This window comes from Fukomys damarensis, unplaced genomic scaffold, assembly GCF_012274545.1.
Source record: "Fukomys damarensis isolate Sample0158 unplaced genomic scaffold, DMR_v1.0_HiC HiC_scaffold_12, whole genome shotgun sequence".
Classification (NCBI taxonomy): domain Eukaryota; kingdom Metazoa; phylum Chordata; class Mammalia; order Rodentia; family Bathyergidae; genus Fukomys; species Fukomys damarensis.
Genome location: NW_022900924.1, coordinates 49,786,893 through 49,801,622, shown reverse-complemented (window position 1 = coordinate 49,801,622; position 14,730 = coordinate 49,786,893). Strand labels below are relative to the sequence as shown.

The 14,730-nt window shown below is 38.1% G+C and overlaps 1 protein-coding gene across 10 annotated transcripts in view; it reads left to right on the top strand.

Moving 5' to 3' along the window:
* Positions 1-14,730, top strand: part of Lpp (LIM domain containing preferred translocation partner in lipoma) — a 612,241-nt gene that overhangs the window by 193,713 nt on the left and 403,798 nt on the right. The window contains exon 1 of one of the 10 annotated variants that reach the window (XM_010624131.2): positions 2,168-2,188. The exons of 7 other annotated variants lie outside the window; for them this stretch is intronic. The gene's annotated coding sequence lies outside the window, so the exon portion shown is untranslated. Of the gene's footprint in view, positions 1-2,167; positions 2,189-2,423; positions 2,479-2,682; positions 2,702-14,730 lie in introns of those variants that run through there. 2 more of the 10 variants (XM_010624123.2, XM_010624132.3) reach the window with 2 other exon arrangements.

The following is a 14,730-nucleotide window of genomic DNA, read 5'->3' as shown; positions in this document are numbered from 1 at the left end:
GGAGTGATGTTTCCTTAAAGAAGAGGAGTGTACCTAGTACAGGTAGGCACAGGAAAGCGTCATTGTTTCAGACTTCTTGCAGAAGCCAGAAAGTGTTCAGTGCCAGCTCTAGTTTGGGAGTTGAAGGACATAGACATAGAGACATAGACGGAGACATAGATGAATGTTTTGAATTTTGTGCTAGAGTCTGAGAGTGTAAGAAAGAGTTTTAGATCTACCATTCTGATTCTTTATTGCTGTTGTTTGCATCTCAAGTGTGTTCTTTATTGGACTCTTGGAGGTGAGAAGTGGGTGGGAATAGGCAGGGTTGCTGCTTAGAGTAGATCAGCTTGTGTCTTGCTCTAGGGCAGATGAACTAAAATTGTGTTTTCCCATTGCCAGACCAAGATGAGGTTCATTTTTTCTACTGTGCACAAAAGAACTTAATGGAGGCCTGTGGAAAATGTATGGCAGGTTTGTTTATCTCTGAAAGCACCAGCAGTTTCCTTGGGTAGGTAGATGTCAGCAGGATGAGGAATGTTAACCAGAGGTACAGGTACCACTCTGAGGATTCCTGGTTGAAATATGGAACTCAGGATGGCTAGAATCAGTTCATATGACATTTTGAAAATCCTAGTTTTCATCCGTAATGACAGGCTCACAGAGATACAATTTAATTAATTGACTCAGAATATGCAATTCAGTGGCATTGTGTGTATTTCTAGCATTGTGTAATCATTACCTGCCTCGCTTTTAAAATATACTTGCCATTTCAAAAGAAGTTCCATACTTATTGGTAGTCATTCCGTATTTTTTTCCAATATTTCTTTCCTCTATCCTAAGCAACCACTAGTTTACTTTTTACTTTGTGAAGTTGCCGATTCTTGACATTTTATACAAATGCATCATATAAGTGTATTGTTTTGTGAGTGATTTCTTTCACTTAGTGTAGTATTTTCAAGGTCGATGTTGTAGTATGTTGAGTAGGTTTTGGATTGCTGTAGAATGGGAAAAAGTTATATTAGCTTTTTATTGCTCATGAAATACAGGAGGCAAGTTGAGTTTATAAAGAAAAAAAAAGAAAACAGCAACAACAAAATATTTCTGTTAGCTCACAGTTCAGGAAGTTCAAGGAATCATTTTTGCTGCTGACCTCGCTGGCAGAGTCACAAGGCAGCACATGGCATCACAAGACAAGAGACAGGGAGCACCTATGTCTGTGTCTGTCTGTTTTCTCTCTCCTCTTTATAAAGCTATGAAGGCAGACTCATAGGGCTCCATGCTAATGCAGTTATCAAGTTCTAACTGCCTCTCAGAATCCCCATCTCTAAACACCTTATCATTTTTGCTGTATAACTATCTCAGAATGCTGTGGGGGACACTGAACCTGCATCCAAGTCATAGCAAAAATTCACCCTAAAATGCTACTTTAGACTGAGCTCTTTGAATGGCCTTCCTGAGAAACTTTGAACTAAATGTTCAGGTAGGATGTTGGATCTTCAGAACAGGACTTAGAGGGGAAGTTATAGGAGATGAAGATGAACATGTAATTCAAGAGCAGGTTGTGGAGATTATGAGTGAGTGTTTCAAAGGTGCAGCTGTTTTGAAATGCAAGTGATATATCTTGATAGGTACCACCTGGATGCAAATTGATACTGAATGCTATATGGTCGCCCAGGTTGGTGGTAGAGAGCCAGTGTGAGGACAGAAACACCTAACGGCCTCATCACACTCCAGTGCCTCTTACTATATATATTTGTTAGCTGGTAGAAACAGAAAGGGCAGATGACTTTTTGTAAGTATTTTAAAAATTATTAGAGATATGGGAAAAGTAAACTTTTTTAGGTTATAGTTGTCATAGTTTTCCTTGGGCCCTTGACAGGATGTAATCTTTTCATGAACTCTGTATACTTTGTCACATGAGGAGGAAACAGGCCTTCTTTATTCACTTCTGCAGTACCCTATCCCCTGCTGTCTTGGACACAGTTTTCTATTGTGTGGTTTCCTTTAGACTTGTAGCTTTGAGAGTGTGCCTTATATTGATTGGACAGATTCCTGCCAATCAAGTGGAGGCTAAAGGTCCCCCAAGGTATTTGGCCTCTATTTGCATTCCTTGTAGCCCAGAGAAATTCCTCACTGCTTGTTTAGGTGCAGTTCATGCGACACGCTTTTGCAAGAGGAAAGATTTTGAAAATGACATGGCTCAAAGGTTAGTAAGTTAAGGGTTATGGTTTATGAACCTCCAAAAATTGTTTGCACACTTCTTCATATTTATACCCACACGTATTTTTTTTTTCCCATTAGATTTGTAAATGTTGTATCTTCCTCTAAGTGGAAAGAAGCATTTATCCACTGGTGATATTGAACATTTCTTTATGCAGTGAAGGAGGTTCCTCCAAGCACTTTGTGTCATTTAATGCAGTCTTTACATCTCATCCTCACAGATTGGGAAACCAAGCCTTACCACGTTACGTTGATTTGCTCAAGGCCACGGTGCTGGTAGGTGAAGAAGCTGGATTTAGGTTCTGCAGTCTGATGTCTGATGCCTGAAGCCAGAGCCTTCCAGTGCATTCGTAACCTGTGTGCCTGGAGCAGTGCTCTCTATTCAGCCTTGTCAGGCTCAGGAGCTGCTTGATTCTCTGCTAATAAGTGGGCAACAGAAGCTCAGAGAGAAGTGAAACATGTCCTGTGATTAAAGGCACACAGCTGTCAGCATGTGACAGTAAGACCAACAAACGCAAAGACAGATCATGGGACTTTAATGCATAAATTCTAAATTAAGTAAAAAATAATGCTCTTGACCTTTGCTTTTGCTGCTGACTTGTTTTCACTCTTCTCTTTCTCTCTTCTTATTGCTTTTTCTTCTTTCCTCTCCCACTCCCTTTCTTCTTTTCTTCAGCAAGCATTATTAAGCACTTACTTCAATTTGAGCTTAAAAAGGTAATGAAAAGCTCCAGTGTTACTAAAATGTCTTTATGGTCAGTGGGCGTGAGGAGTATACTACTCTGTGGCCAGTGCCTCTTTGCCCAAGAAGGCTCTCCATGGAGATGTCACAACTGATTCAGTGTGTTGGGAAAGCAAAGGCCCCGAGGCGTGAGCTTCGCCCAGATGCATGGGAGAAGGCAGTATTGCTTCTGATTTTGTGAGGCTTTTTCAGTTGTTGCTGTCCACTGCAGTAGGGAACACTGAAGGGACCTTTATTTTTATGTGGGTAGCAAGAGAGTTCAGGGAGCTTTTTAGTTTTGAAAAATGTTTTCAGTTTTAAGATGGAATTTAGAGGAAAGATCAAGTTTGGAAATTTCAGGCTAAATAAAAGCATAGCACTAGATGGGACAGCTCCGGGAATTGTTGAAGAGAGAATAGGACACTTATTTCTCTGTTCTTTGAAGAGTCTGTCACTTATTTAAGTTCATTTGTCAGGATTGCCTTTGTTAATTGTTATAGTCATGGGGTCACCTTCTATACTAAGGCTGGGAAAGAGGAGGCAGAGTGCAGTGGACATAATATTTGCCCCTCAGTCAGTGGACCTGTGCTTTTAGTCTTGGCTTTGCTATTTGTTTGCTTGATTTGTTTATCTGATTGATTGATGGATTGGTTTTCATTCAGCATCCAATTCCAAGTCTGTACAGAGGGATTAAGAATAGTGATTGCCTTCCCTCACAGCATGGGTGTTCATACTTTGTCCACTCCAAGTCTGCATGGACACCGGTTGTGGAGAATGTCAGTCCCCTATTTTCCCCAGAGTCATAGTATTGCTGTGCTTCTAGTTTTCACCTTGATACTTTTTTGGGTTAAGTATCAATTACTGATTTTTATCACACATTAAGATTTTGTGAGAATTGTATTTCAAATCCAGTTGCGTTCTACTCCAGTTCTTACTGCGTTCTCTCTGCCCTGTTGTGTACATTTGTCCTAAACATAATCGATGATGATATCAGACACAGGGCATATTTTGCTGTGTATTATGGAAAATTTACTAAGTCATTTAATCCTGTTGAATGTAGGCTACACGGACACATATAAAACATTTCAGTAGATTTCTTTTTTGCTAGTTACTCTCACTTTACTCTGCCTTGTTATCTCCTTAGCATGTTATGCCACACATTGGTCACATTTCATCTTTACAATGGGCTTGGAACTTTAAATTATATAATATTAAGGCAGGAATAATGTGAATTTTGAAATAAATGGAGGACTTTTGCCTAGAATATTGGTTTCTCGGCTCACCCCTTCTTAGGTTTTTCCTCTCCCTTTAGCCAGCCCTTGCTCAAAGATGGGCACATTTTGACATTATTTAGTCATGATGTGTGTAGAGCTGTGTCCTGTATCCCTGCCACTTAACTTTGTGTTTAAGTTTCATTGTTGCTACCCATTCTAATTTATTTTAAATTTTATTGTAGATTATTTTGTTATGTTTTCCACTAGATTGGTACCAAAGACAGGTTCTCAAGAGTAGGATGTTTGGGTCAAATGACATTTACATTTGGAACCTAAATAATTACCAGGATTATATTTCCAAGGAGACTAGTCATTTATTGTACTGACAAAAAAGTGTTCTCACTTAGCAGGACATTTGTTTCATATATCCCTTCCTATACAAAGAAAGAAGTATTATTGCTTGTTTAGTTTGTGTTAATACAACATTTACAATGTTCCAAATGACCCCCCCCCACACCTTTTCTCTTTAGAATTGAAGCCAAGGCTTTTGTACTGAGCTGTATTCCCAGCTTAAAAAACAAACAAACTTTTTTTTTTTTTTGTGGTACCAGGGATCAAACTCAGGTCCTTGCGCTTGCGAGGCAGGCCACCAAACCTCTGAGCTAAATCCCCGGCCCACAAACTTTTTATTTTGAGATAAGTTCACTTAAGTTCACTGAGTTGTCCAGGCTGGCCTTGAACTTGCGATCCTCCTGCCTCAGCTTTCTAAGTCTATAGAAATTATATGCTTAATTTTGTATATGTTTTTTTACCAGGTTTATGTATTATTTCACATAGTAGAAGTTCTTCTTGCCCATTTGATCTGTTGGGATTGTGATGCTTTTATTTTAGCTCTGAGATATTTATCAATCTTCTGACATATTGTTGGTTAATGTTTTTTCCAAGCCTGCCTTCTTAGCCCCCGCCCCCATGCACATAGTCATGGAGATGTATACTCAGGAAATGGACTGTCCTGATCATTCAGGTCCTTACTGAGGGACCCAACTCTTAAATTCTTAAGGTATTCTGAAAATGAAATTTAGACAACCCACGGGCCTTTGCGAGGGTCCAGGGAGATCTAGCCTTCCTGCATAGCACATGTCTCCTCTGAGTTCACTTTACAGGCCAAGGAAGATAACCTTGAAGTAACCCAAGGACACACTCACATGGCACTAATTGTCCTTGCCAAGACTTGTTTCTTCTTGTGTTGGTTATACATACTCTTCTTTTCATTAAGAATCTATTTTCTTACTTATTTTAGATAATAGATACTTTATGGTCTTGTTTAACTGTGACTCCTTGATAGATTCTTTGATTGCTTCCTGTCCATCCATCCACCCCAACTGAGATGTAATTTCCTTCCTTCCTTCCTTCCTTCCTTCCTTCCTTCCTTCCTTCCTCCCTCCCTCCCTCCCTCCCTCTCTCCTTTCTTTCTTTCTTTCTTTCTTTCTTTCTTTCTTTCTTTCTTTTCTCTTTTTTTTTTTTTTTGTACTGGGAATCGAACTCAGGGCCTTGTGCTTGCCAGGCAGGTGCTGTGTTGCTGAGCTACATCCCCAGCCCAAGTTGTAATTTCTTTCTTATGAGTTTCTCAACTTCTCATTTCTTATGATGTATCACTTGTTTCTTCTTTACTGAATCTTTCTCTTCATCATGTGCCAGAGTTATTTCTGAATTCTAGAAGTCTGTTTTAAGACAGATAACTGTAATTTTCTTCATATTAACATAAGATTTGCTGAGTGGTTGGGTAAGCATGGGACAGGGTGTGGGAGGAAGATGGGGTGCAGCCACACCCTCGCCATGTCAGAGCAGAGATGGGAAGGGCCAGTAGCCCTCGCAGTGCTTGGACCCCAAAACATATGTGGCCAGTGTGACTACAAAGTGGAAAGCCTTGCTGGGCTTTCTATACTTACATAAGGGATATAGATACTAGTAAAATTTCATGAACTACAAATAAAACAAGTAAGACTATAGTTTCTAACTTGTGTGGATAGCTTTCTGAGATAAAATTAGCTTCCTATTTCTGCAGACTTTTCTTTCTCAACAGAGAGCATGTATTTAATCTAATTCAGCAAATATTTGAGACCCTTTTTTAAATAGGTCCAATGTAGGATGCTGTACGACTGGAAAAATGATTAAGGTACAGCTCAGCTACTGCTGTTAAGGAGCTATGCATTGGGTAGAGAAATGTGTATTAGAATTATATAAGAAGAAAAGATTAAGTTGAGTGGGGACTTAAGAATTTGCCAGGATACTCATCTTTCATTCTGTTTTTAAGCTAAAATTCATTCTGTCTGCCAAAGTGAATCTTTTCTCTTCCAGATTTTTCCTGATTTTAGTTTCACCTGAACTACCAGTTCTCCCAATTATTATTTTATCATGAGTTGAAAAATATTGTAGAGACATTAAAACTTGTCTTTTTTATTTCCCAAAATGAACACATAAAAATGGTATGACGGATGATTGATATGTATTACAACATTGAGAAAACTCTAGGAATTAGGAAGAAAGGCTTGTAATAGATCCAGCAATAGGAAACTAGCTCCCCAATTGCTAGAAGAGGTTGGTTAGACTTTTGGAAATCATGCCTTCAAAAGATAATGCATAAATCATAGTTCATGCACACACACACATGCTTATAAATGATTTATTCTTCTCTTTTATTGGAGGCTTTCTTTTTCCTTATTTTTTCTAAATATTACCTTCCCTGGGACTTAATCATACCTACTCAAAATTCACTGAACATGATATGTTCGCTGAACATGATATGGCCTCCCAGTGTTACTTTTCTGTATCACAGAATATTAGACACTAATTATGTTATCCTTTGTGCACACAGAGGTATATAAACCTCTTCTGCCAAGTTTGTTGTCAATTTTCAGCGAAGAAAGTCAAATAAATATTTCTCCTTAACTTCTAAATTTCATACAGATTTTCTCCCTGAGTGATAATATTGCAAGTTAAGACTTTTTAGGTTCTAAAGTAAACATGCAAAGCTACAGTTTGCATTTATTTTAAGTTAATGTTTAATTTAGCACTGAAATTGTGACAGAAATACTATTTCTTTTTAAAAATGCTTTTGTAGAAAAGATATACTTTGATGCCCACTGCTCTGTTGAATAGCTATATTTGCAGAGAAATGTAACTCAAATTCCAGCCCATCAAAGCATTTTATGGGATTGTAAAAGCAGTTGCTATCTTAGAGAAGTAATTGAACATTGCTATTTTTAATTACTTACTTATCATGTATAAAATCATTAAAATGACTCTGGAGTTACCTTTAGAAAAATGAGGACTCCAAATGCTAAATAGGAAAGAAAAAATTCCGTCTTAGGTGTGGCAATGTGAGTTACAATCCTAGTCCTGTCTCTCACTTGTTTGTGGGATCTTAGAAAATTCTTTTCACATCATTTACTTGTATTTCTCACCTCTATTAACAAATAAATTACAAACTTTCCATCTTTTGTATCATATTCAGAGCATTTAGATAAGAATAAAAATGCCCCTCCTAAATCCACCGCCCAGTTCCAGGTATCTGTCACTCTTGTGTTTAGCTTCTTAGATGTTAGCGTAAATTGCCCTTAGTACCATGTATGTCAATGTTATACATTAAGCATTTTCCATATTTCTGTATGTTTTGAATGACTGCTCTTTAAATATGTTTAATGTTTCACCATGTGCTTATACTGATAATTCCAGTATTTTAAAATTTGCCTGTGGCCAACATTTTTGTTCATAAATATAGCTTAGTTCCACAGAAATCTTGAACGTGACGTTGGGGGTTTGAAACGTCAGGGTCAAATGTTAACATCTTCTTGGTTATTCACATCTGTGGATGACTTATTTCCTATATGGGATGTTTTTGTCACTTTTGCAGCCATGTTTAATCAGTCTATCCCCAGCCAGGCCAGCATTAAATGTGTTTATGGTATTAGTGTTTGTCTGGTTATTGTGAGGTTAAATGTATTTTCCACGTGTCTCATGTCTAGTTACATTTTTATGCCTCTTTGAAAATGAATTGTTTGCAACTTTCAGGATCCCATTCACAAGGAAACAAAAAGTAAACATTTTAAAGAGAATTGCAGATGGCATGCTAGAGAAGTTGCCAGGCTTTTTAAAGTCATATGAAGGATCCTATAAATAAATCAAGAGGCATACCTTTTTCCTAAATGGAAAGATAGAGGTTGTGAAGTGATCATTTTCTCTTACGTATCATGTAATCTGAGCACATATCTTAAGTCATTTGCCTTTAAATTTAACAAAAAAGTTCTGAATGTGTTGATAAAAAACAGGCAAAAATAGCTAGGATAAATTTGAATAACAAGAGTACTTAGAAACAGGGTCCATCCTAGAGAGACAGTACAGCTAAAGGCACCCACTGCAGTGGCAAAGTCTTGCTGGAAGAGGTGGAGACTGTTGCAGAAGCAGCCTCCCCAGAAGTGTAGCAGCTACACGTGGTATTTAATATGCAGCACGGGACCTACTTTGAATCACTCTGAAAGGGAGGTATTATTCTTGTGACACTGAGATGGTTGATTTTATGAAAGGTCTATGTCAGGAATATATCAAAATAAGTTAAAGGTTAACAAATAAAAAATATTAAAAAAGGAGATATTCATTGTAATTCTCATAACTTGAAACAATAAGTTCAATAAGTTTTTTTTTTTTAATTGATTCGACTTGGGCTCCTCAGTGGTCTCCGGCAACAGGCTCTTGACCCTGCAGTTGTGACACAAAAGCATCAATAGGCAATATGTAAAATGTCCAGTAAATAAAGAGAATAATTATGTTATTGTGTAGTTTTCTCACATAGCCGTTCCCACATTGGGCTTTATGAATCTTCTCATTGTTTGGCAAACTGTGAAGAAATAGTACTTCATGGTGGTTTTCATTTGCATTTCCCTAACTTCATTTGAGGTTTTTTTGTATCTTCTGCTTGGCCTCCTGTCACCCAGTGTCCCAGTGCCATGGAGACCTCTGTGGTTTCTCCAGCCCAGTGTGGACCAAGAAACTGCTAGTTTGCTTAATAAATTACAACTTTTCCAGTGACTTTGCGCCCAAGGCACTGGGGCTATGACTTGGGAGTTTAATCTGTACCTGGGTTGGAGTATGGCTGGGTGCCACAGACTCAACATGGAGAATGCTCTGGCTGTGTTGTTCCTGAGCAGTTTTTTCTGTGCTTTATCTGCTGTTCACCCCCCCGCCACCTCCCCTTCTCAGATTTTGAGCTCCTGATTGCCCTTTGGGTGCTGTAATCCAGCGTGGGTGACATCTGCCTTTGCGTTCCTGTCCATACAGCTGAGCAAATCTAGAGTTTGGCTGCTTCAAAGAACCACCGATAGTATATTTCATTCCTGAAGTAGGAGAGTTATTTCTGTTTCTCCAGAGACAGAACTGAGTAAATGGTGAAGTCATGTGCACGAGACACATAAATGTTCTTAGAAGATACATGCCATGAGATGATTACCACTGAGGTAGAAATGTCGCTTTCTTGCGGCTGTGTCCCTATGGCCTTCGTGGGCCACAGTTGAAACGTCTGCCTTGCCCCTCCCTGCAGTCTTTCCATTGTTGTGTTTGCCACAGGAACTGAGAGCATTATGACATAGCCGAGCTGGTTTCTCTTCTCGTTTGGACATCATTGTTTATTACAATTTTCATTTCTATTTCTTTACCCAGATGACAGAGTTGTAAAAATCACTGTTTTTACATTTCCTTTAGTTGTGCAGGTTTAAGAAGCTCCATAGCTTCCCTTGGAGATTCCTTTGTTAGCATTCTCCCTTTCTATTTAGATCGTTTTGGTCTTTACAAAATGCTTTACATCCATTATTTCACTTGATTGTCCTACATACCTATTCAGTAAGCAGGACAGGGATTATTGGCCCCATTTTACAGAGATAAGGCCCTGGTTTGTGGCCGCTAGTGGAGCTGGTGCCAGACATGTGATTACACATGTTACTGGGTCCCTCTTGCCATTTTTTTTCCTGTACATGAAACTTCATTTCCTCTAAGAGTTTCAAGAACTTTCTTATCCAAGTTGTGAATAAATTAGTGACTTCTCAGAGATCTAAGCATTACGGCAATTACCTAACACTTCTTTTCCTCCATTTGTTGATCTGGGTAATTTAGGAGAAGCCAGTAGATATAAATATGATCCCTTTTATTCAAACATTGAGGTGGACATTTTCAAAGAAAACAGAGACCTCAAAAAAATTGTGTCTTCTGTAAGTATCTTAACAACCACTGCAGTCTGGAATTTGAAATTTTCTCCTTGAGGCTTTGTGGCTCAAAGGTACCACACAGCATAGCATTTTACATTCACCAATTCCTATTCTTTTTTAAATAATAGCAGGTCTTTATGTTATGTGACATTTGTGTTCTGACCTTCAGTTTTAGGGAACTGAAAGTTTAGGACACTTTGTTATGACTTGAATCCAAGTAAATTCCCTCATGAGTACAAGGACTCAGAACCGTGGAATGTTAGAGGGACTTTCATTCATACACCCCTTCTTGATTAGAAAATGTAGCCAGTTAGTGATGGAGCGTAGAACAGAGTATTGAGATTAGATTTATTAAACTTCCACTGTCTTCTTCCACACCAACAACGCTTTTCTGAGTTGTGTCTGCTTCTTCTCAGTAGACTGGGAGTATCGGAAGGGTAGCACTCTTATCTGCTCTGTGACTGGCTCTTCTCTCTAGTGTGTCTGGAATGCTTTTCATAATCACTGATGATTTATTTGTACAGTGAATGATTCAAACCTGACTCATGTTGAAAAAAAAGTCAGTATTGCCCATTGACAAACTAAACTGTAAGACCTTGAGGTTTTTGTTTTGATTTGTAATCAGAGTTTATTATGGACAACTAAGCACTCTAGGTGTTTTAAGCAGAAGGGATTTAATACAGGGTGTCAGTTGATGTTAAAACATGGGAAGGACAGTACGGAGCAGGCTCTACACAGAATTTTGGGTAATGGATACTAGAATTATACTAAGTTACTGAATAGTTTATAGTCAAGAAAGTGGAAAATTACAAGGTTATCCTGAACTGTTGAGCTCAGGAATACTCTACTGTGTCCAGAGGTCCAGGAGCCATGATCATAGTGGCTCACGCCTGAAATTTCAGCACTGTGGAAATCTGAGGCAGGAAGATAGTAAATTTCAGCCCAGTCTAGGCACATTAGCGATTCATGAGACAGCTTCTCAAGATAAAAGATGAAAAAGAGCTGAGGATGTAACTCAGTGTGAGACTTTGGATTCATTTCCCAGCAGCAAGAGCAGCAGCAGCAGCAGCTACCACCACCACCACGACAAGAACAGTAACAACAGCAAAGTTAGGACCTCATGACCAGGAGGGGGACCTGAACCCTGAGACAGGGTTCCATATACCTTGTCTGTCACAGATGGTTCTTGACAGTTGTCAAGCTGAAGACTCAGTATGAAAACACGGGTGCAGAGAAACTCCTTTCTCCATGACCATGCTTCCTATAGGAAACAGGAGAAAGCATCAGGAATGTGGCCTTTGCCGTAACTTTGCCTTCCAAATCTCAAGGTAGTGCATGTATTTTGGCAGAATTTCTTTTGCAATCAGACCCTACCTCAAGGCAGCCGCTGCTATAGGGCAAGATTTAGTGCTGCTTCACTGTACCCAACACAGTGTTATGGTTTTCACCACTGGGGGCTCTCTTCCATATGGCTGAGGATGTAATGATACTCAGATGAGGCTGGAGTGACAATTATGTTCTGTTAGGGCTCTTCTTGTCTGTATAATCAATTATACACCAGAATGGAATTTAGCTGTTTTACTTGAGGGAATCCCTGTGGGAAATTCCTATTTATCAGAAAAATGCCATAAGGAGGGAAGACCCTGACCTGGGAGAGTATTATACATTGTTTTGGTTTCAGGCATCCTGGAAAGTACTAGAGGGAGATGTGGATATTTTACTATTGCAATACTTAGCATGTTTGGGGGAGTTCCATTTGAGACAAAGTTTGTCAATTTTCCAACTTGTCCTCTCTCTATACTCTCCTTTCCCCCAGCCCTAGTACACATGTGTAATTTGCAATGGAAATCAATGTAAAATAATTTACTGAAGATATTTCAAGTGGAGATGTGAACTATGGGCTTGAATTGAACCCTCCTTACTTCTCCCTGAAGTCTTTAGTAGTCCCTATGTAGAAATGTGAAATTATTGCTAGTAGTCCTCTCAGCATTTACCCTTTTACTCTAGCGAACACATTTAGGCACAGTTATTTTCTGTTTCAAACTAAGAGTTAAACAAACTTATGGCAACTCTATTACTTCTGAGACCAAGTAGATGTTGTAAAAGCACTGGTGATATTGATTAGGGTAGGGAACAGGGAAAGGTGAGAAGTAAAGATGCAACTGAAATAGATCCTCTGGTTTTCTTAGGAAAGGGGACATGCTTTACTGATTGAGTGAGTTAGTTGATAACAGTTTCTGTTTGATTTGTGTTGTATTTTGCTTTATTCTCCAGTTCTGTCATTCTTCTCCGGTGTTTTCTTCTTTCCAATGAGCACATGTTTCTAGATTGGAGAACCCCCCCAAATCTCCTTTGCTTCTCCCTGCTAGTCTCTCTGCCCTCTTAGCAACTGCAGTTACAAATTTGAAGTATGATGAAGTATAGTATTTAGGATTCATTTGCAGTAAGTGACCAAAAGCTCATTATCACTGTGCTTTGGGGAGGTGACTATAGATGTTATCAGAATGACTGCTAGAGGCCATGGCCACTATTAATAACTACATTCCAAGAGTAAGTATACATTGGATGTGTGGTCAGTCATCCTAGTTGCAGGGATCTTTCACGAACAGTGTTTAAAATGTAAAGTAAAATGACTAAAAATCCAGAGCATAATCATTGTATTATCATCTATCAGCAATTGTGTGATTTCACAGTGCAGAAGTAGAATGAACAGGTGATCTTTACAGGAATACTGATTTCAGGTACACAGAACTTTCTCACAGTGAGGAAGTTTCTGCCATGGATCTGGCTGCCTTTTGGGTAATAAGTTCCTTGTCATAGGATGTATGCGAGTGAACTTACGGATGCAGTTAGGTTTCAATTTTACCTCTAAATTAGAAAAATAAATAACTTTGTCTCTTGATATTAGACTTTTGTATTGGTAAATTTCACATTAGCTACTACTTTAAAAATGTTTTGTATGTGTGTGTGTGTGTGTGTGTGTGTGTGTGCATGTGTTATTTCTGCATAACAGTAGTGATCTTAATATATTCTATGTTCATTTCATGTCTTTTTTTTAAAATAGTGGTCAATAATTGATAAAAACGTGGAAGACACAGCACCAGTACTCTCACTGAGAGAAACCCAAAAGGAAATGACATCCAGTGATGTGATTCCGAAAGTGACCTCAGACAGCCTAGCTTATTTTCACTGGAGTGCTATTGGTCATTGCTTCACCTGATTTTGTCTTTGTTTCAAAATCTTGATATAAAAGTGTAATAACTTCCAACATTCCATGATTTCAGTAAAAGCTCACCAGTTGAAAATGTTTCCAATTATTGCACTATTGAAAGCAAAATTACAAAACTAGCCTTTCTTACATAGTTTGAATTTATATCTCTAATCAGAAGCTTTTCTGTTTTTTATACCATTTCAAATACTAAGAAATAGTTTCTGGAGGCTATTGGATTAGTGATAAATAAAAGTTTTTTATTTCAACATATATTATGTATAAAGTTGATTCTATTTACTATAACTATCCAATAGGACCTTGAAGGTTGAACATTTATATCTTCCTCTCCAGTTATTTTTCTATTAAGAATTTAATTTAGCAATTTGCTTGTATTTTTAAACAAAGAATGGAATAGGTTACATTTTTAACAGTTAAAGTCAAATAATTAAAGAAACAAATTAAACTGGAAATTCACACTAACTCAAAATATAGCATCCAAACTCCAGGCAAAAGCTTTAAGTTAGTTTACGTACAGCGGTTGTGACACTGAGTACCAGTAGTAGCATAGTTGACACTTGAAAATTTTATGAGCAGTGTCATATGAAAAAGGCTTAAGTATAGCAGCTAACTCTGCATCTTGTAGCTATTAGGTTCTGAAGGCTGAAGAAACAAAATTTCACAGAGATACATGCAGTATACTGTCGTTGTAAATGTGATTTGAAATTTATCAATAGCAGATTCACATTCCGCAAAAGAAATTAACTGATTATTTCTTCTTTTCCAAGTCACAATGTAGACTTTATTTTCTGTTATCCTTTTTATTTTTATGGGAATATCACAGTGAATTTACAATAAAGGAAAAATACAAACAAAATTATTAAAAAATTAAGAGTAATTAACTCATCCCTCAAGTGCTAGTAAAATTCCACGGCCTATCTAATGGGCACAGCAGACTTGTAAACAGATATCTGAAGCATAGTGTTTACATGTTTTACTACAAGTTTGAACAAGCTGTCAGGGAAACACAGACAACTGAGCAGCAATTAACTTGCAGACCTACTGTCTTATTGGTAGGTTAAGAAATAGACGATTCCAGGTAACCACCAAAGAGATTATTGCTAGGCTTCA